A 20,140-nucleotide genomic window follows, 5' to 3' on the forward strand; every position below is an offset into this window, starting at 1 on the left:
TACACTGCAAGAGCAAATTCATTGGAGGCATGCTCTGGTGACTGATGCACCAGTTAAGCTTACACATAGGTTTCCATCTAGTGCTGCCTTCTGACCTGGACACTTGTGATAGAGAGAGCACACATGCACGCTGCCTTAACAGCAGCCACTGCAAAGCTTATGGAAATGGGAAACTTTCTAGTGCTGCCTGTGCAGTTCAGATGAAGTCCCAGAGCAGACATTTACAACTGACATAGCATTGCTCACAATTTACTCTACTTCTTGGTAGGGGTCTGAGATCTTTTTTTCCCTGAAAGATTGTAGGGGAACATGATTTTCTTCCTCCTCTGAGATCTTTAAGTCTGTTTAACTATGAGATTGTCTAGAAACCTGGCAGCAAAAAAATATGACTAAAATGCTACACTTGTCTAACAAGAATACCAGAGAGCTCTGAAGAAATGCTAGGGGTCTGCCAATATCTATTTATGTTGAAGGTGCCCATGGCATTCATAATACACAATAAATAAGAGGAGCCATTCAAAAACACTATAAAATGTTCACAACTTAAAAGTAAATACTAGACAAAATTATTTGCTGCATTATTACTCTCATGCCGAGGTATTTGTAATTGGTATCATAATCAAAATTCTTTATTAAATATATACTGGCTTTTTATAAGATGACCCTCCAAATACAAAATGTTTGTGTTGATCTACTTGAATTGTTTTGCTCTGGAATAAAAATGTTAAGAACTTATTTCCAAAGGATGAGAAATAAGAGGCAGCTACCCCTATTTTTCTTTTTTTTTTTAAATAATGCTTAATTCCTGCTACATGAATTAAGTAGGTAAGGCTGCAAGCAGCTGCTCCCCACCAAAACACTTCACAGTTACGTGATAAAATGTAGGTGATAACATTGCAGTGCTGTAAAACAAGGTTGTAGAAACGTGGGCATGTACTGGTGACAAATTTGCCTTTAAATCTTCTTTGCTAATATTTATAGGCATGAAATCTTAAAGCACCTTTAATGTGCCTATAATCCTGCCCATTTGACAGCTTTTACATAATTTTATAGGGAAAGGTGACCTGATCATCCCAGGCTGTTGACAGTGCAGCTGAAATGGCCCTCCAATAAATGAAGCAGGATTATCCAGACACTATGGCAAACAACAGCTCATAATATGCATCAAGAAATTTCCATAGCATATCGGATCTTTGTCTTCAATGACACATGGATCATGACGGGATTTCAAGAACACATTTCCCTAGACACTTGATAAGTTTTAACGTAAAAGTATGGCATAAAAGGCTCCCTTCAGATAGGTTCTGTTTTCCATATTAGAAAGAAATTGCTTTCAATCTGGAAAACTAGAGGCACAGTTTTAAGCTGAATAATCATGTTAACTTATACTGCTTAGTGTAGCTGTGTTCCCTGACACTTTGCATACACTTATGAGTTTATTCAGTTAAAATTATAAAACATTACAAGAATTTTTTTTTTGTTCTGGTAAAAATCACTATTGACAATAAACAAGTCTTGATGAAGGCTGTGATAAAACTATGCAGAAGTTTTTCTGAATCTGTTATGCTTCTGTGTAAAACACCTTACACAAAATGCTAGCTACATGCCTCCTAGGTTTACATGATAATGTCAAGAAAAGGTTTTGATGCCTGCTGCCAATTCATACCAAAGGTACCATGTGCTATAAATTTAGTTTATATTGGGGTAATTATCAGTGACATGGCCAGATTGTATTAATACTTCTGCTCCTATTGCTTAGCCTAGGTACTTTACAATTTGAATGCCACAAAATATCAATACTGATGCTTTATGGCATCATGCCAGAGCAGCCTGAGGACAAGAAAAAGTAGAATTGGTTGACAGTTTTTGTTCAAGCATGGAGTTTGTTTGGTCTCATAAGACATTTATGAGGTCAATTGGATGTCATTTAGAATATCAGGAGAGAAACATATTTAAACTACACACCATGTCCCACTAGGAACACAGAACTCTGTGAGCAAATACTAAAAAGGCAGTGTGAGCGCTGCAGACATAAGAAAGAAAAAAAGATTGGGCTAAGGGTGAAAAGAAAGGGATCTTCCCCAGAGTAATAACTGACAATCCACAGAAAGAAATTAGGCAAAAAGAAAAACAAAACCACATGCAAACACAAAAAAGCTTTGAAAACAGCAAACATTAATTTTCCCTTAAAATAAAGTTTGTACTGATGATATAGATGCTTACTCAAGACTTAACAGGAGACTGACTCTGAAACACCTAGGGAAAACTCTCAGTATGTGTTTTCCAGGCTTTTCCTTGGCATAGGGATAGCAATAAACACTGATAAAATGGAAAAAAAAAAAAAAAAAGAGAATATCCCTGTAATGAGTGATGGCATAATTAGACGATCAGTTACTAGACTGGAATTTTCCATCATTAACCTGACATTTGTCCTCCTGGAAAAGTATTGTATCGTTCTGTGTCTCAGTTTTTTCTTCTGTTAAAAATTAAGATGAGTGGTATTTAAGTACATTGTGAGTACTTTGACAGCTCCAGATTCATAATAACATAGAAAATTGTTAGCAATCACTGTTATAAAAAGACAGTAGTCAAATTCTACTGCTGATTTTTAAAGATCATCTGTTCCAAGTCTTCTACCATGGGCAGGGACACCTGCTCAAAGTGCCATCCATCCTGACCTTGAATATTTTCAATAATAGGGCATCCACAACTGCTCTGGGCAACCTGTTCCAGTACCTCATTATGTTTATAAAAGATATCCAAAATTTTTGGGGTTTTTTGTTTTGTTTTTCAATTAAATATGTTTAAGAGCTGACTACATCTCTCAGGTTGAGCTCTTAAAATCAACACCAACAAGTATCAACAGAAAACAAAATCACCATATATAAATTGCAAGTTTTCACATAAAATTTAGGAGATTTTCAGCTGTCTTCCTGAAAATAAAGGGCAATGCATTATGGCTGATAAGCTAGAGGCCACCTTACCTACCTGCTTTCTCTATTGTCATGCCTACTTGTGAATACCAACCAACACTTATTTACATTTCTTCAAACGTATGATTCTGTGGCTTTCTGCAGTACTTTATACAGTACATGTAATGTGCTAAGCAGGTTCCAGCAGAGAACCTTCAAGCTGACTACCCATGGGTGATATTCACCCCACCCAGATTTTGTTAGCCAACGTTAGGTGTCTGATCTCAGTCAGTCTTCTTCTACAATTGAGGGTAAAAGATAGGTACTTCCAGACTCTGACTTTCCCCAACCACCTATGGTGGCTGTTCCAGAAGTGCCAAGAATTGGCTACAAGTGACCTCATAAACAGTGCACCCCCTGACTGTGGAGATGACTTCAGTAAATCTTTTTACAGAATTACAGTGGTATTGCTTGTTGTGGCATTTTTCTGGTATATATAAACCTGAAGAGATTTGAGGTCGGGTGTTTAACTTCACTGTCTTAACCTGTTGTATATTTGGACTCTGTCTCCTGTCCAGTGATCTCCACCAGGAGAGATGACCCACTGAAATAAAATATTTCTATGGGATATAGATTTGTATTTTCGCTCTTCCTTATATGAATAACAGATTTGAGCACAGGTCTTCCTCTTATCAAATGACTGCAAAAAGCATCAAGTTGTCTAGCAGCCAAAAAAATCCCCCACAAAACACCCCATAAAAAACCAAAACCAGTTTCAGAAAATCAGAATTGTCCTGACAATGAAAAGAGAAAAAATTTTACATTTTCAAAAAAATCACACAATGGAAACTATTTTCCCTTACAGTTATGTTTAACACTCTACAGCAATTTATAAGGTATTTCAGTGTTCAGATGCCAGGGAATGTATCTTCTTAGCTGACCTAGCTGCTGGCAATTCTAGTACTAATTAAATAAGCTTCACTGATTTAGCAACATAATGGTAATCCTACAAGATGTGGTAAAACCTTTATACCGAAGACTTTGCTGAAGGAATGAAAGTCTCAAAATCACTATGAAACTGACTTTCATAATCAATCGTAAATTTATGGCTTTTATTCTTGTTCATTCATGTTTCATATTTAGAAAAAAAAAAAAGATGTTTTATAGTAGATTCAGAAGCTCTAAAAGGATTTTATAGGCTGGTAATCTGCTCTTTTTTTATCTGTGGGAGTGCGTACTGTAAAAAGTGCACAGAGAAGTCCCAAAATATACTGAAAAAAGATTATTGTAGTTGTCTTCAGATGCTGAGATGTTCATGTTTCTAGCACATTTGGTCATGGTTTGGGGAAACAGTATGCATGATCATTTCCATGAAGTCCGCCAAAAAATGAAGTCTTTGTGGATATAATCCTTGTCCAAATTCATATGTCACAGAAGTACTTATATGCCTTCAGTGCCTTATATGTCTCACTACTTCAGTGTTCTCAGAACTTGAAGTAGCATTAGTATTATTGTAATGACAAATTACGATGTATTTCAGGGTATTTGCAATTATTTAACCTTTCCTAAAAATTCTTTGTTGCTCTCTTATGTGTTTATTGCTGTTAGGTAAATCATTAATTTAGCAAAGCAGTACAGAAAAGAGGGAGTTCATACTATTATATAAGAAAACAGATGGCAGTGGGGGTGGTATTTATTTTTCTTTTAATAAGGGGTGTAATGATGAAAATATTCAAGCAAGCAGTCAGGGTCACCAGTCTCACCTTTTGCATGGAGAATAAGGAGTGAAACCAGTTAGGAAAGTCATTGACATTGTATTTTAGGTACTATTTTTCCATAGTAGAGAAAATACTTTGGACACTACTTCAGAAGATCTGGGTCTTGTACAAGAAAAATCCAGAATGCTTCAAGTATTGAGGTGGTTAAGGGGAAAGAGTCTCTATCATCACCAGAAGGTGGGGACTCAAGAGTTCAGAGCACAGGACTATCCTTCTGATCTGTTTGCACAGTGCCAGAAGAATGTGCCTCTTGATTGCATTTATCTGCCCTAAATTAGGTATCTTCACAAGTAGGACCACCTGTATAAGATCACCACTCCAGGCTTCTTCTACAATCCACAAAAGAAAACAAACACCTCTGGAGGATACTTCATGATATCTGCTTTTGATGCTCATGTTATGAAAAGATGAATTCTTCTCTGAACATGAAACACAGGCTGTCACTATGCTAAGGCACAGGCTGCTCCTCTGACGAGCGTGCACAGTGCCCGGAACAAGACAGCTCCAGTCCCTGACTATCCCTAGCATGGCAAGATGCTGCTGCAATGGAAATGTTACAGTCCTGAAAGTGCTAAGATCAGACTCCAGTGCTTTGGTAGGTTTTGTAGCAGCAATTCCTCTGAGAATGGGGGATGATAATTTTTGATTGTGTTAATAAAGGCACTCTATTCTTTGAAGCCAAGATCTGTTGGTAGGGCAAAAAGGAATTTACCAAGACTCCATGATTAACATCTCTAATCTTGAAAACACAGATTATATCACATATTTATTTAACAGCCCTTTCATCACTTTAGTGATGATAGTGTGAAACAAAAAGGCTGGAGAAGACGTCACAGTGCAAAAATAATTATAATTAGGAATTGAAGGGTAGTAAATAAATCATCTTCTCTGTTGCTTTCTTCTTTCCTCTTTCATTTTGGGTATGTTTTCACACACTGGTTCCAGGATTCATTTGCATTCCAAGTGTTCTTATTAAAGCAGCACCATTTATTCTATGATATATACAAGATTTTCTATTTTTAAAATTCTATTTCAAGGCATGAGCTTGGCATACAAAGTCAAATCCCGGGAGTGAGTTCCTTCTTGTTCCTTTAAAAAATAATAGTAAAAAATTTTTCATTTGAACAGTTTTAGGTTACATGATTGCAAAAACAGAAGACGGTACTTTCATCCACTTGCTCCTGTATTCTTCCCCATTCTGTAACAGAACATCTGCATAAATGAAAATGAAAAAAGAAAAAATATGAAAGCTTCCTCTTTTTTCCTCCTATTTTAGGTGTTTAAAGTACATATAAATATATCAATGAACATAAGAAAATTCAGTAACCAATATCCAACATAATAATTACTTTTACTGTCTAAACCCTATGCACATATGCAACACAGCACTAACCTGATATATCATAGGGTGCCAGTTAAACTGTGATAGTCTATTTGATGAAAGCCTACATGCTGGAAAGAAATTTTAACCATTAATGTTCAGAAAGATTGCTCTTTGTAGCAGTAGGTGTAAAACAACACAAATACACTTCCTACCAAATAGGAACTTCAGCTACAAAACCACATTCAGATTTACTTGTTAGAACATGACTTCATTGCAAGCTAGCTCCACCTGGAGCTAAAAGGCTATGCTTTTCAAGGATTTAAATGAATGTTAACTTTTACTTACAGTCTGGAGTAATTTTACTACAAATGTATTACACAAATTTCCTTGGAATATAGCAATTTAATCAGGAATATAACCTCCCACACAATCAGGAAAGAAGGAATATGCAAGCAGAAGTTGTCACTATTTGTCCTCTGAGCAGCAAGAGAAAATCCCAGAGTGCCCATACAGATTCAGCTGTCCCTGATAGCTGCTACCACTATTCCACCTTTAGAGACAGATAACTCCACGTGCAAGAGCTAACTTCATTAGCAGCTGCAGAACAGTAACATATTTGTGTCCATTGGGCTTCCATTACCACAATATCCAAGTACTTCATGAATAAGAAGAAACACTTTTTCCAAAAAACTGCGAAACTGGGAAATATTATCTTGTTTTTTTAAAAAAATAAAAAGTGGTCAACTGGAGCTCACAGTTGATTAAGCACCTGCATTTCTGACATAGTGACTATTTTCCACTCACATCAACTTCACCTTGGATTTTTGTTTCTTTACAGTTCTTCGGGTTAGACCCTATCAAATGACTTATTCTCAACTGCTGTGAAGGTCTGTAGCAAAGTTTGAATAAGCCAGATTCACACAGGTCTATCTGAATGATTTCATAGAAGAGCATTTACCACTATGCAGAGAATGGAAAAAATTTGGTGTTATTTGCAGGAAGAACCATATGTGTTACCATGAAACACCACATATAATGGCATGTGTGTGAGTAAAAAAATCATATTTTAGTGTTAAAAATTATTCTTTAAATTTTTATTGGGCAGATTGCCGAAAAAATAAAAATAAACTTGCTGACACCATATTTTGGGTTACTTGGGGGAAAAAAGGATGGAACTGATCTCCGCTTTCAGCCAAGAGCCTAAATCTCTATTCAGTTGCAGAAATTATATACCAGGGCCAGAGTTCAACTACACGACTATTTTCTTCTATCAATGGAAATGTATCAACATCTGTGTGATATTGTTTTCATGCTTCAAAGATAGTGAAAAGGTGAAACCTTCTGTGTTAATTCATATTCAGTTGATAATCTGCATTTAGTTTTATTACACTTAAATGAAACTTTAAAAATTATCCTTCAAAGCGTACGCCTGGATGAAAATTAAATGCAAATAACAGTCTATATTGGTTTATGGTGTGCACAGTTTTCCTGGGGTTTTAGTAATATTTTTATTCAAGCAAATATCCTAAGCCATAGAGGAGTCCAAATACTTTTAACATGGCTCAGTGTCAAACAGACTAAACAGACAGGAATTAGAAATTCTTTTAGCTGTGAACTTATGAGCAATTGTAAGATCTTATCCTGTACTTGATTGATCCCAAGTACTGAAAAGACTGAGCACTCACTTTTCCCCTTACTTTTTCCCTTAATGCCCAAATAACACAGGCAAGGACTCAGTTCAGAATCCTGACCTATAAGTTTGTAAAATTGCCACTTCCAGTTTCTTGTTCTGAAAAATTGGTAGTGTGGCCAATAGCAATGTCCTGCTGAGCAGTTGGAGGTGTTGTTAAATCAAAGGATATTGCTGATTTTAAACACGTGTCATAACCTTGCTGTAAAATAGTTAGAACAGCACTCACTTCAGATAGCAGAAAATGTAGGAAACTGTTTAAATATATCCCTTTGGAAATGTGGTACCAGGCTGATGGCAGCAGAAAGAGCAGTGGGAAAATCTTTGTACCAAATACTGTGTTCAAAAGGCTGGATCCGTATTCCTCTTACATCCTTTATCACACACTGTGAAGTTATGTTCCTGAGGGATATCATAACCTGTTCTTTCAGGAGCTACTTAGAATTAAGTGAACAGTTTAAAGTTACCATTGAGCCTTCCCTTACAATGAGTAGACATGAAAACACCAACTCATCTCCCTACCTTCAATGCCCATCTTGGGATGGGTTGAATTGCACTCTGGTTATGCCTCTCCCTCTGCTGATTAGAAAGTGAGCCTTGGAGAGAACTTGAAGTGAGAGCCCTGACTTTTACTTAGCTAATTTTCGGTAAATTAAATCCCGTTCTTGTGTTAATTGTGCTCCTAGATTCAGGGAAAGTGGAAAGGAAAGGGAAAAGGTAGTTCTGATATAAACAGGATCAAGTCTACATCTTATAAAATTAATAACCAAACACAGCAAGGGCAGCAAAAGTTTTTGGAGCTCTGCAGCTGAATATACTAACTCTGTATTTTGTCCTAGAAGTTTTAATCTTAACTTGTTAAAAGAGTGCAAGGCTGATTGCAGTGGCCATGAAGCTGAGGCATGGGAGCATTTTCTTTTCAAGAAGTACATAAATTTTTCTTCTACTACAATCTCATTCACTTCAACTGCATGGAAACATCTGAGGCTATCTGTTTTTCACTGGCTTCAAAATGAAGATGAAAGTCAATGGGGCCATCACTCTCAAAAAAAAAAAAATCTACAAAACAGAAAGTGTAAGAATTTTAGCACCAACCTTAAGGAGACATCTTTGTTTCTTTCTTTTGCCTTCTAATGTATACATTTCCTATAGATTGCAATAATATCGTTTTTTCCTACAAACTGAATTATACCTTCCAATTCCTTTGGATCGTTTCATAAAGTCGACAAGTCAACTGTACAGCTGAGCATGAATTTGCTCTCTGGGGTTATCCTCACCTTTGTTGGAACCTAGTATTTTCTGCCTACTTTATTTGCCTGACTTAAACTGTAGCTTTTTCCAGAGCAGTGAGTGTTTTATGTCTTTGCAAAGCGTGTGTGGATTATGCCAACTACACAGTTCTGTATCCTGGGTTCAAGAATATGTTGTTGAGTACATGTTTTTTTAATGAAGCATGAAACATTAGTTTTAGGAAATGTCTTTCAGGAAAATAAGGCAAAAATTGCCGTTGAATTTGTTTGGTACCAGGATTGAAGTCTCCACAAAAAAATATTACCTGCAGTTTTCTGTAAGAAGTGGAAATGTCTGTGGTTATAGGAGCAAAACATAAGACCCGAATATTTTCTTGCCCTCTTTCCAGCCTTCTGGGATTTTGGCAGTATGAGACTTCAAAGGGATAAGTGGCTTATATAATCAAAGATAAGAATACAAAAGGAAGGACTGTAAAATGCCCAATCATCTCTTTAAGAATGCATTATGATCAAGTGAAATCAAGGAACAAAATTAATAGGAATAAATATGGTCAGCAAGAAACCTTAGATAAATAATAATAATGCAGTTAGGAGAGAGAATTAGACATAATTGCTGTATTAGTGCATTGCTAATGAAGCTGGAATGAAACCAGCTGGAAGAGATCTATTTGTTACCTATTGGCTCCTGCAGGCTGGAGATAGTAATACGCAAAAACACTGAAGACAGAGGAAAATTTAATGAAAGTAGACTGACCTGCCAAATCAGCAGTAATATAATCTTTTTCAGGTAAGAAAATTTAGTTAATATGACATTACTCTAACATTAGTGAAAGTATTGTAGTAGTCATACTATAAGAGCCCACTTTTGCACATTTAAGTGACAGTACCTTTTTTTTTTTTTTGATTGGTTTGTTGGTTGGTTTGGTTTGGCTTGCTTATTTGTTTTAATTAAGAATGTTTTCCTGGATAAGGAGCATGAAAAAAAATAATAGCAATCAGTACTCTGGTAATGAGAATTATTCTTTTCTTCTACTACAATTGAAAAAAATCATCCAGTTCACAGATGCATCTATAAACCTTTATTAACAGCTAAGAAATGGACTAAGTAATTTGACCAAACATACTGTGGGTAGGGTATTTTCTTGTTTCTTGTCATTCAAACTAGCTTTCTCCCCTCTCTCCCTCTTTGTTTCCTTGTCCCCTTCTTTCTAAAAAACTCTTTTTCCCATCTCTGCTAAGCCTGCGGTTACAGGGGGAAAAAAATCCTATTCCCTAACTGATTTTCATTTAGTGCACCAGGAGCCTTAAGCCACTTTGTGTGCAGATTCCCAGTTTCAATTAGAATGGGTTTGCAGACATCAGATGATGTGAAAAATTATCTCATTTGAATCACATGAAACCAAACCACTATGACACTGCTGATGAGGAAAACAGTGGTCTCATCTTTCCTGTGGTGTGCCATCTCTATTAGACTTTGTAAACTGCGGCAGTTTGAAATCTTTAACCAGCCATTACTAATAAGCATATGTTAATTGTAGCAGAGATCATAAGCAGGTCAATTAGGAGGCAAAGACTGGAACAGAATGAAACATTCAGCTGGAGGGAGAATTCAGGGCAGGTGTCGGCCAGCATGCGCTGCCCTGGCAGGAGCTCTAAGCATCTTGGGTAGAGCTCATTTAATGTTTTGATTTGCTGAATTTGCATTTCAGATTTCCATTCCTAATAGACAATATAGTCAGTCTTTGTTAATGAGGACTCTGATTACATGTGCCATTATAATTGGGAATTAGCAGGCCAGCCTTGTTTTGGAGATTAAACCCAAAGTAAATTGGATTAAAGAAAATGCTGCTGAAATCCCTTTCTTTTTTGTTTTCTCAAGCCAAAGGTGAGGAAGACTCCATTTGTTTTGTACATATGGCTCTTACCTTGATTAGCAGGTCTTGTGGTTTGTTTATGCTTTTTGAACATAGCATTTAGCAGTGGTTCCAATATTAAAAGTAAGTATGAAATTACTATGTTTACTTAAAAGATCCAGACAAACTGCCTAGCTTTATTGCTGTGCACCAATGAATGGAACACCAGGAGAGAATTAAAAGGGTTCTGAAACTTTATTTCTTCTTATAAAGTGAATGTCTCTAAGTGTTCAGCTGCCAAGGGTATATCCTTGTGCTTACCACTGACTTTAACTCTTTGTGCATGAGTTTATCCCATCTTCATTTACACCAGTTTGACTCCACTGACTTCAGATGAGTTACTCCACTCTTAAAATGACTAGATTAATATATTATATAGTTCCATAGGTAGGTATTTTGAGATTTTTTCAGTAAATTCAGAATCAGGAAAGCAGGGTGAATTATTTCTTTCTATTTGATCTCAGTTATTAGCAGAGAACAAGACAAGTTCTGTCATTGACTAGGTATTAAGTATGATACCTTTTTAGTAGCTGCAGACATATCCAGTCATAGCTCATCTTTCATGAATATTATTCTTTGGTTATTCATTTAAGTAAAATATAGTTCAAATGCCTCCAAAATTCCAAAATAATTTAGTTGCATAAGCTAGTTATACTCCATTTTTCATTAATAAATTTGCAGAGCAAACTTTTATTTGCAACTGAATACTGACAATAGGTTTGCCCTGAAATTCCAGGAAAAACAGTCCAGCAATTAGAGGACAGCTTATTCCCTGTCATTACATTTTGCATCTGACTAGAAGAAGTAGATCTTCATGTATAGGTCATCAAAGTCAGAAAGAAGAAAAAACTACCACCACAGCAAATCTAATGAGTCAGCAATGTTCTTGCTCTTTCAGGAAACTAAGGAGTGTCAGCCCAATGTTTTTGGGGTTTCATACTTGGTGAATTCATAAATCTCTTAAAATGTCTTTCTGTCCCTTACTTCCTTTGGACAAGCTCCTTATCAGAGTTAGGTGTTGCCCTGGTAACTCAACAAATCTTCAGACATGCATGCATTAAATATTGAAGTTAAGTTGTATTAGTCCCTGAGGAATCTTTGAGCATCCTCCTTGCCTTTCTTCTGCTTCTTAGAAATCAGACTGTAAGACAAGCATGCAAAAACAAAATATAAAGAACTAGCTGCTTCTTCTTTTATTTTTTTTTTTAATTTACTTTTGGGTTTACAGAAGATTGGGGCACATGAGTTATTCAAGAAAACCAGATTTGCTGGAGTCTGAGTATAGAAGGCATTTCCAGGCTGTGGCATGTGAATTGTCCAGAATACATCTTTTGGCAGCCTGAGCTCCAGAGCAGAATAAAATATTGAAGTTTAAATGTCTTCTGTCTTTTCTATCTGTGAGTAGTTTAGATCAGGAAATATTATTTATCCCAGGAAACGATGTGGTGAATCATAGTGAATGCAAATAATCACCTTCTGTGTGTGTCACACACTCTGAACATCCTCGTTCAACATTTACTGCACCTTTTACATCAAATAAGTATCCTTCTCACAACCCTGTCTGATTTTTGAGTATTATCGATTTTACAGAAATACATTTCTCCATCACTTCTCTTTATCCGAAGGAGAGAAAGGGAAAGTGAAACTGCACAAGGAAATTTGCCCAAGGAAATACCAGTGATAACAGTGACCCTGTGCTGGTTACACTCAGTGCAGGTACCACAGTGTTACTACCCCTGCATTGCTAGTGTTAGTCTGCCACAGCATGTTTCAAATACTAAGTCCTATTCTTTCAGTGCTACCATAAAAATAGACTTAGCCATGAAACTGATGACAGGTAAAAGACTGGACAAATTAATGTCATTTATCTTTGGCCATATATATCATATGCACAAAAATGTGTTTGAATATGACTGTGTGTGCACCTTTTCATGTGTAGAGACAAAACAAGCAATGGAAGAGCAGAGATTTTTAAAGAAAGATTTAAAAACTTAGCCTTAGATACATGTAATATTCATAACACTATGCTTGGCATTTACAAGACTTGACTCCTTAGACTTAGAAATGTTGACATTGTGGCAAAAGGAGCATATAAAATAGTCCACCTTGAAAAAAAGTGATTATATAGGACAACCCTCTGGAAAACACAGGAATTGTGACAGGACAAAAAGAGCCTCACATGTGGTAGAAAGCCAGGACTGCAACAAAACCTACTGAAAAGCTAAGTACATATTAATTATTACTGCAAAGCAACTTTAAAAAGGCTTGTGTAATTAACCTCAAACTTTTCCTCACCTGATTTTTTTCCTCTGGGCAGAGGCTTTGTCAGGAAGTTCAGCAAATGGTAGATGATTCAGCAACATTTTCACAGTGGAAGAGCTGTTGAACGTTAACTGTAAAAGACCTGAACTTGGAAGATTGTTATTGTTTATGATCCGCTATTGTCCAATGTTTATAAGGGCCTTTTTAGCTAAACATAGGGATACAGAGATTCTATCCCAAATAATTTGCAAGTTAAGGTAGCACTGTTGCTGAAAGCATGACTCTCATCATTCTGCTGAGAAAAGCACCTGCATGATTATCCTTATAGGTCCTTATAGGTATGTAATCACTTGCTAGCCTTTATAAAGGATACAACTTTCAATGGAGATCTCATTATTTAATTAGAGGTAGAGGATGAACATAAGGGGTTTTGCTACTGAAGTTACTGAGACATTCTCTGCTATTAGCTGAGCCATTTTTCTTTCAGATCTTCTCCTTTCTGTTCATTGTTTTCTTACCTTTTGGGCGAGATGTGCTTGAATGTGACAAGAACATGAGTGTGATATGACCTGGTAGTGGGCTCCAAGGTCTAGAACCAAAGAGAAAAAAGACATAAGTAAAAACAAGCTAAGGGAGACCAGACAAATGAACAAGAGAGACTAGGAGAAAATGGCAAGAAGGTTGAGATGAAGGATATCCCTGAATGGCTGATATTGGTGTGTGCAGGGAGCACTTTTCCTTTGTGATGTTACTGCCTGCACTGGTTTTGGATGGGATAGAGTTAATCCTGATATACAATGTGAAGGCAGGGGAGCAGGGAAAGAAACTGGGAAAGGCTGTTAGACCTCACAGTTCCCCTGGGTTCTATATTGACACCAGAGACATCCAGGGGTGACTGTGAGCCAGTTCCTTTTTAAAAGTCGGAAATGTCAATACTGTTAAGACAATGCCCCACAGTGATCTGGTTCCTGCTTGAAGAGTGAGAGAGCTGCACTCAGAATTTCTTCCTCTCAGGGCGTTGCATTGACCCATGAAATCTGATTAGGAGGACTTACCTCCAGGTGGCCTTGATGGTAGAAACTGAATGTAGTTTCTGGTAATACTCAAGACACTTGAAAGTCCAAAAAATGGGAACATATGCCTGTCTGCCTACCTCATAATATTAAACTAATAAGAAGGATCTTAGAATTCATATTTAGAAGAATAAAGCATTTCCTTTCTGGACAGTCTGTTTTGCAGTGTATATTGTTGTACAATTTAAAGAAGATACACTTATTTTTAATGTGTTTAATAACTGCAATTTATTTCACCAAGTGCAAGCTTGGTCATGGTTACCAAGCTCTTCCTGAGCAAAGTCCCGGAAGGAATTTGATATTCTGGAATTAGTGGGACTGGTTCAGTCCTGACATGGGCAGTTAAGTACACCACTGGTATTAGTGGTGCTGCTCACACCCTCTCAGGGTTGAAGACAGGCCAACAAAAGCATGAATATTACCAGGTAAGATCTCATTTTTTTTCAGAGTACCCGAGGGTGTAGATAATTTGGAAAGAAGAGGAACAAAAGAATTAAAGAGGAGGTTATCAGTACAGAAAATTGAACCTCAGTCAGATTCAATCAACCAAGCAATAGGTTTCCTCACCTCCTTTGATATAGATTGGCTAGCCCAATGCATGGGCCTCTTGAGGTTTCACCATTTAAATTGGTAACTTAGTCTAGCAGGTAATGCACATGCAATGACTAAGGTTTTCAAAAGGGAATTTGGATTTTCAGTGCCGTCACTCCAGACAAGCTCTGTCTGACTTCCACCTTGTTCCTTGACGTTGTTAGTCCCACTAAGGTGCCACTTTGCTGAAAAGTTGACTCAATTGGTTTGACAGGTTCTTCACTTCTATGGTGGTAGAATGGCACAGTTGTATATGGTTCTGGGAGACAGGAGCAATAGGAGATATTTGTTGATAAGTGGATAATTGTTTGTATACTCTTTCACACAGGGAAAACATATGTTTCTGATCTCAGGATATTGTCTTGTATTTGTACAGAGTCCCAACCTCTCTGTTTTCCCCAGACCAATCTGTCTAAATATAACTATCACTGTAAAGACACTTAATTAGGTGTTCTTAGGGGTTTTTGTAAGCTAAGCCAAGTCTCCTTAAATTACAATGTTAGACCAACATACTTGTTGCCATGCTTCATACATATATATACACTTGACGGTTTTGCCCTATATCTTTCTTTAGCAAGACCCATCATAGTTCATCAGTTTACACTTGTGGTTATTATTCTGTTCTGTAACATTGGATTTCTTTCCTTTCACCACCTTAAATTATACATATCTCTGTCCGTGGTAGTTATTCGTACAGAACAAATTATTTATCCAAATACACATCACATATATGACTATATGTTTGCATTGATATTCATACACCTCAAAGAAAAATCTTGGTATTTATGTTTACACTCAGAATATTGAAATACACATTTTAATGTCTCAATATTCTCTTTTATCATAGTGTCATTCTCCTCAACAATAAAATAAAAGATTTCACAGCAAACACCTGCAGGCAGGGACTGACAAGCAGCAGCACCAAAGGGCTTTCCAGAGCCACCTCCTGTTACTATGAACCATTCATGGGATCAGAGGCTGAGTGCTAGTGACACTTACCTTAGGTCTCCATTGTTATCCACTCCACTTGGTGCAGGAGAGCCCAGAAGTTCCAGGTTGAAGCTCAAGGGACATGTAACAACTGAGGTTCTGGGTCAGGACCTAAATCTTCCCAGAGTCAGCAGATTTTGTATGTTATCTATCCAGATGACTCAGCTTGCTAGTTCCTTTGCAAAGGCAATTCACGCATGATACTGATGATTCCTTGTTTGGGACCTGCTGGAAAAGAAAAGAAAATAAGGAAAAGCTTGAAAAAGAGCAGCATAATAAGAACTGTACCTTTTGAACCTCACTTTCTGTTAAGTCTCTCATGGAAAGCTCATATACATTTCTGCACTAGGCACACAACACACTGCACTGTATTCAAAGCTGTTGTCAGGTTTTCTGTTTAAGTGTTTTAATCAAAGAACATTGAGTTGGCACTGGAATCAAAGGGATGAATGCTTTTTTTTCACATGAAAATAAAAAAATATCTTTAACCGAGGGGAAAAGTTGCAGAATATATGTGCGATTGTGTGTGTTTGTATATGTGTGTGTATGTGTGTGTGTAGGGGGTAGCAGAGGGTATGACATAGCATATGAAGTCAATAGTGTAGTTGTTATTATTTATACATGAGTAAAGATTACAAATGCAGGCAATAGCTCAGATCTCTCACCCCCTGGATCTGTGAAACCTGTCACTCAGTCTCCTGCGGTGTGTCTTCCTGTCTCCGAGCCATTGGACCACCTGCTGCCATGACTCTCATCTATTGCATAGCCCGAAGGCCTCGATGATAACAGCATTGATTCCAATGTACATCTAATTACTTCTCATAATCTATTCATTTCACAATAGTGTAGTGAAACATCTGTCACATCATAAACTCTTTAGTATCCTTATCAAACCACCAAAACATACTCCGCTGCCAATTGGCAGCTACCTTGCTTTCTCTTCTTATTAATATGATGCAAACATATCTATGTTTTTTTGGTTGCTTTAGATGAATTTCCCTGATGACCAGTGAAAAAGAATTGGGCAAACTGCAATTGTAACATCTACTCACAACTTAGTGAGGTACCATTATTGATGTCGTACAAATATCAGCAAAAACGGCTTTGTTTCTTCCAGAGATAAAGGCTCTAAATAGGGTCTTTAACATTTATAGCACAGTAATAGATGGCTCCCTTCCTTGGCTCAGTGTGACTGATTCATTTACTAAAATAAGCATCTCAGGGATTATTACATTTGAGCAGTATATTGCATGGAAAGGCCTTTTACCTTTATAGTTTTTACTTTACCTGTGGGTAAATAATGCCCACTCTTCCTCTTTCTTCATGTGAGAAATCAAGAGCAAGGAGACCCATTAGCACATATTTTTATTATCAAACTATAGAGACTCTATCTATCCCAACAGGATCATGAATATACAGTCGCATCTAATAAAGAGGGCTGATTAGTCCACTGGAAGGAACCTCTGATATTCAGGCAATATCACAGAAAATAACCTCTGAATAGTGAGGTGTTGGTTTACCATAACATACTGAATTATGATGAACAACAAATCCCAGGTGAAAGGAGTGATGCATTAGCTGCTTATTCCCTTTTATGGTCAGTGTTAGCACAAACTGGTGTATGTTCTTGTTTTAAATCTGCAGTGGAAATTAATTTAGTTTTGATTTGATAGCTGTAGAAAGTGGAGTCCTTTGTGCATCTGCAGAAGGGATATAGCACAAGAAGCTGTTCAGGAACTTCCTCACGACATGTTTCAGACCAGCTTTTGAAGGACCTACTTTTCCATGGCCTTTCAGTAGCTGGTGAGGAAGCTAATTTGGATTCTCTGACAAGGCTATAGTATGTTGCCAGTCACTGTAGCTTCTTTTATTATCTGAACATCTGGCAGTAAGGAACTGGACTGCCATCGCCAATTCAGGCCACATTTTGTTAGTTCCTGACCTTGCTGGGATTCACAAGGGTGACCTAAAAGTAAAGGAGTCCATATCTCATTAGGAACCCCCAGGACAGCCAGTTCTCTTTTATCCATTTGTCAATATATAATGCAATCCAATATATAATGTAGCCTGAATATTTATCTGCCTCTATTTTCACCACTCGCACATTTTCTGGTTTGGAGTAGATATAACTTGTACACACTTATTTAAAGTTCATGTTTTCACATCCGAAGTCACTATTCTTGCGCAATAGGAAGCATACAGAGATTTTAGTGCTCGACATACCTTGCAATAGGCATATGTCTGATGCATAAATCACTTAAAAGTGAATGTTTGACCTATTCGGTCCTTGATGCTGCCTTACGGGAGGAATTTTGCGTTAGAGACCATCCCTCTTCGTTAGCGGTAAAGAAAGAAACATCTAAAGAAAAAGCTTTCAGAAAAGTTCAGCCTCCATAGAAGAGGTCAATGCCAGATCGGGACTGATCTCCTGACACTCCATTCCAAGTACCAAAACTACTTTTATCATGGCTATTGAAGAATTCAATTTGCACCTTTTTCTACCTCACTCACATGAAGTTACAGTCCATAGTTTGTAGAGAAATGGAGAAGCCTTACCTGGCCAGAGAAGAGGGTGGTGTATTTACTCAGCAGTGTAGAGTACAGCCACTGAGACTAACGACCTCTTTGGATTAGCTTGCCCCAGGTCTCTGCTACATGGGTGACATTTGCTGATCATGCTTCTCTTGCTGTGGTTTCACCATGGGCCAAAATTGCTGCATGGACTGAGCAGAGAACATGAGCCTGGAAAAAGACTGTTGCCACTTTCACAGTTATGCTATATCTGTGTAAGGAAACTTCCTTAGCTTCTCTGGTACCTAGGCATTTATATGCCAGGTGGGCAATAATATAATATAAAAGAAGTTAAACTGAAAAGAAAACAAAGATACATAATGTTTTCCCATAAACTTAGAATATTCATGAACCCTTGGCAAGACAATACTTGTTAGACCAAGAGAATAAAGAATTAAGAATAAAGTAAGATTGAACTACAGTTTTGAGATTTAAAAGAATAATTTGCAGAAGATAGAGGTAATTTACTTTTAATTTTTGAGATTTTCTTCATAAACTTTATAGCTAAGGTTGATGTTTTTTCTTTTGAAATGTAAATTGAATTCTCATGCTGCCACATGAAGATAGGACATTAGGATTTTTTAAGTTTCAAGAAAATAGCAGTCAAATCACTTGTAAAATACACAATGTCAGATTTATTGCAAATATTTTCCCATTACAACATCTAAGTTAGGGATTGCAGTTACCAGTCAATGACTAGTGCCAGAGTAGACATATGATCATTTAAAAGAGCTGGAAATTTGAAGCAGGGAGTCTGCAAATAAATTATTTCTCAACATTTTTTTAAAAATGAGATGTACAGGGAGCTAAGATTAGCATCTATGAGAGTATGGAAAGAAGCTATAATCAGTGCTACATTTGAGAACTGTCCCAAAACAAAGTGGATGAAAGATACCTTGGGTTGATACCTGTATTGAAAGTGGAATTTGGGGAAAAACAAAACAAAACAAAACAAAATACCGCCCATAACATGACAAAAGGAATATTTAATTTCCCAGTTTTAGATGGGAAAAAACCAATTCAAGATTAATCTAGATTAAACTTCAAAATTTTCTTCAGCATAAACAAACAGAGGTATTTTAGGATGTACAATGGCACTGGAGAGGATATAAATATTTGCTTGTTTTTTTGAAATTGAAAGTCAATTTTTAAGTAAAATGAAAAATTTCAAACCAAAAATATCAAATATTTGTTTTCAAAGTATCAAAATAGCATTTTTAAACATTATCAAAATGTAATCCTTTTTTCTCTTCTGAAACCATAAACTTGACCCAGATTTTTTAATACTTCAAGCTCTCCCCAAAGGGAATTTTTCAACGAATTCACTGTCCATCAAAAGTAAGTAGATAAATAAACAAATAGAAATGGTTCAGTGTTATTTCAATGTAAAACTTTGAATTAGGGAGACTTAGAGACCACATAACAGAAAAGCAAGTTGTTAAATATGTGTGCCGGTTTGGACAAATTTGGAAATATATCCTCTGATAGAAGGCAGGTTACAACCACCTCCCCCCACCAGGTTAGGGGAAAAAAGAAATTTTCCTCGAAGGAAAGTGAAAGAGATAAAAACTATTTATTTAGCAACCACAAAGGAAAAGGATAATGATGCTAAATAATAAAACCTCTCACATTGCTGAGAGAAACCTGGGAAAATTTCAGAGTCCTTCTGTAGATCTCTCTCCCCCTCCTTGGAGCTGGGTCGTCGTGGGCCCTCCTCCAGGGCCAAGGCCTCGGTGGAAAGTCCTCCTGATGTATTCTGATGTTGAAACTGTCCAGCAGAGAAAAA

General features: G+C 36.9%; 2 long non-coding RNA genes across 2 annotated transcripts in view; one reads left to right on the forward strand and one right to left on the reverse strand.

Moving 5' to 3' along the window:
* The window catches only part of LOC125322143, a 179,454-nt gene that overhangs the window by 29,768 nt on the left and 129,546 nt on the right, over window positions 1-20,140 (forward strand). The gene's annotated exons all lie outside the window — the stretch shown is intronic.
* LOC125322144 overlaps window positions 14,521-20,140 on the reverse strand; it is a 135,246-nt gene continuing 129,626 nt past the window's right edge. The window contains exons 5-6 of the long non-coding RNA XR_007201868.1: window positions 18,340-18,506; window positions 14,521-16,011 (exon numbers count right to left, since the gene is read on the reverse strand). This is a non-coding gene — a long non-coding RNA (uncharacterized LOC125322144). The remainder of the gene's footprint in view (window positions 16,012-18,339; window positions 18,507-20,140) is intronic.

This window comes from Corvus hawaiiensis, chromosome 2 (assembly GCF_020740725.1).
Source record: "Corvus hawaiiensis isolate bCorHaw1 chromosome 2, bCorHaw1.pri.cur, whole genome shotgun sequence".
Lineage (NCBI taxonomy): Eukaryota > Metazoa > Chordata > Aves > Passeriformes > Corvidae > Corvus > Corvus hawaiiensis.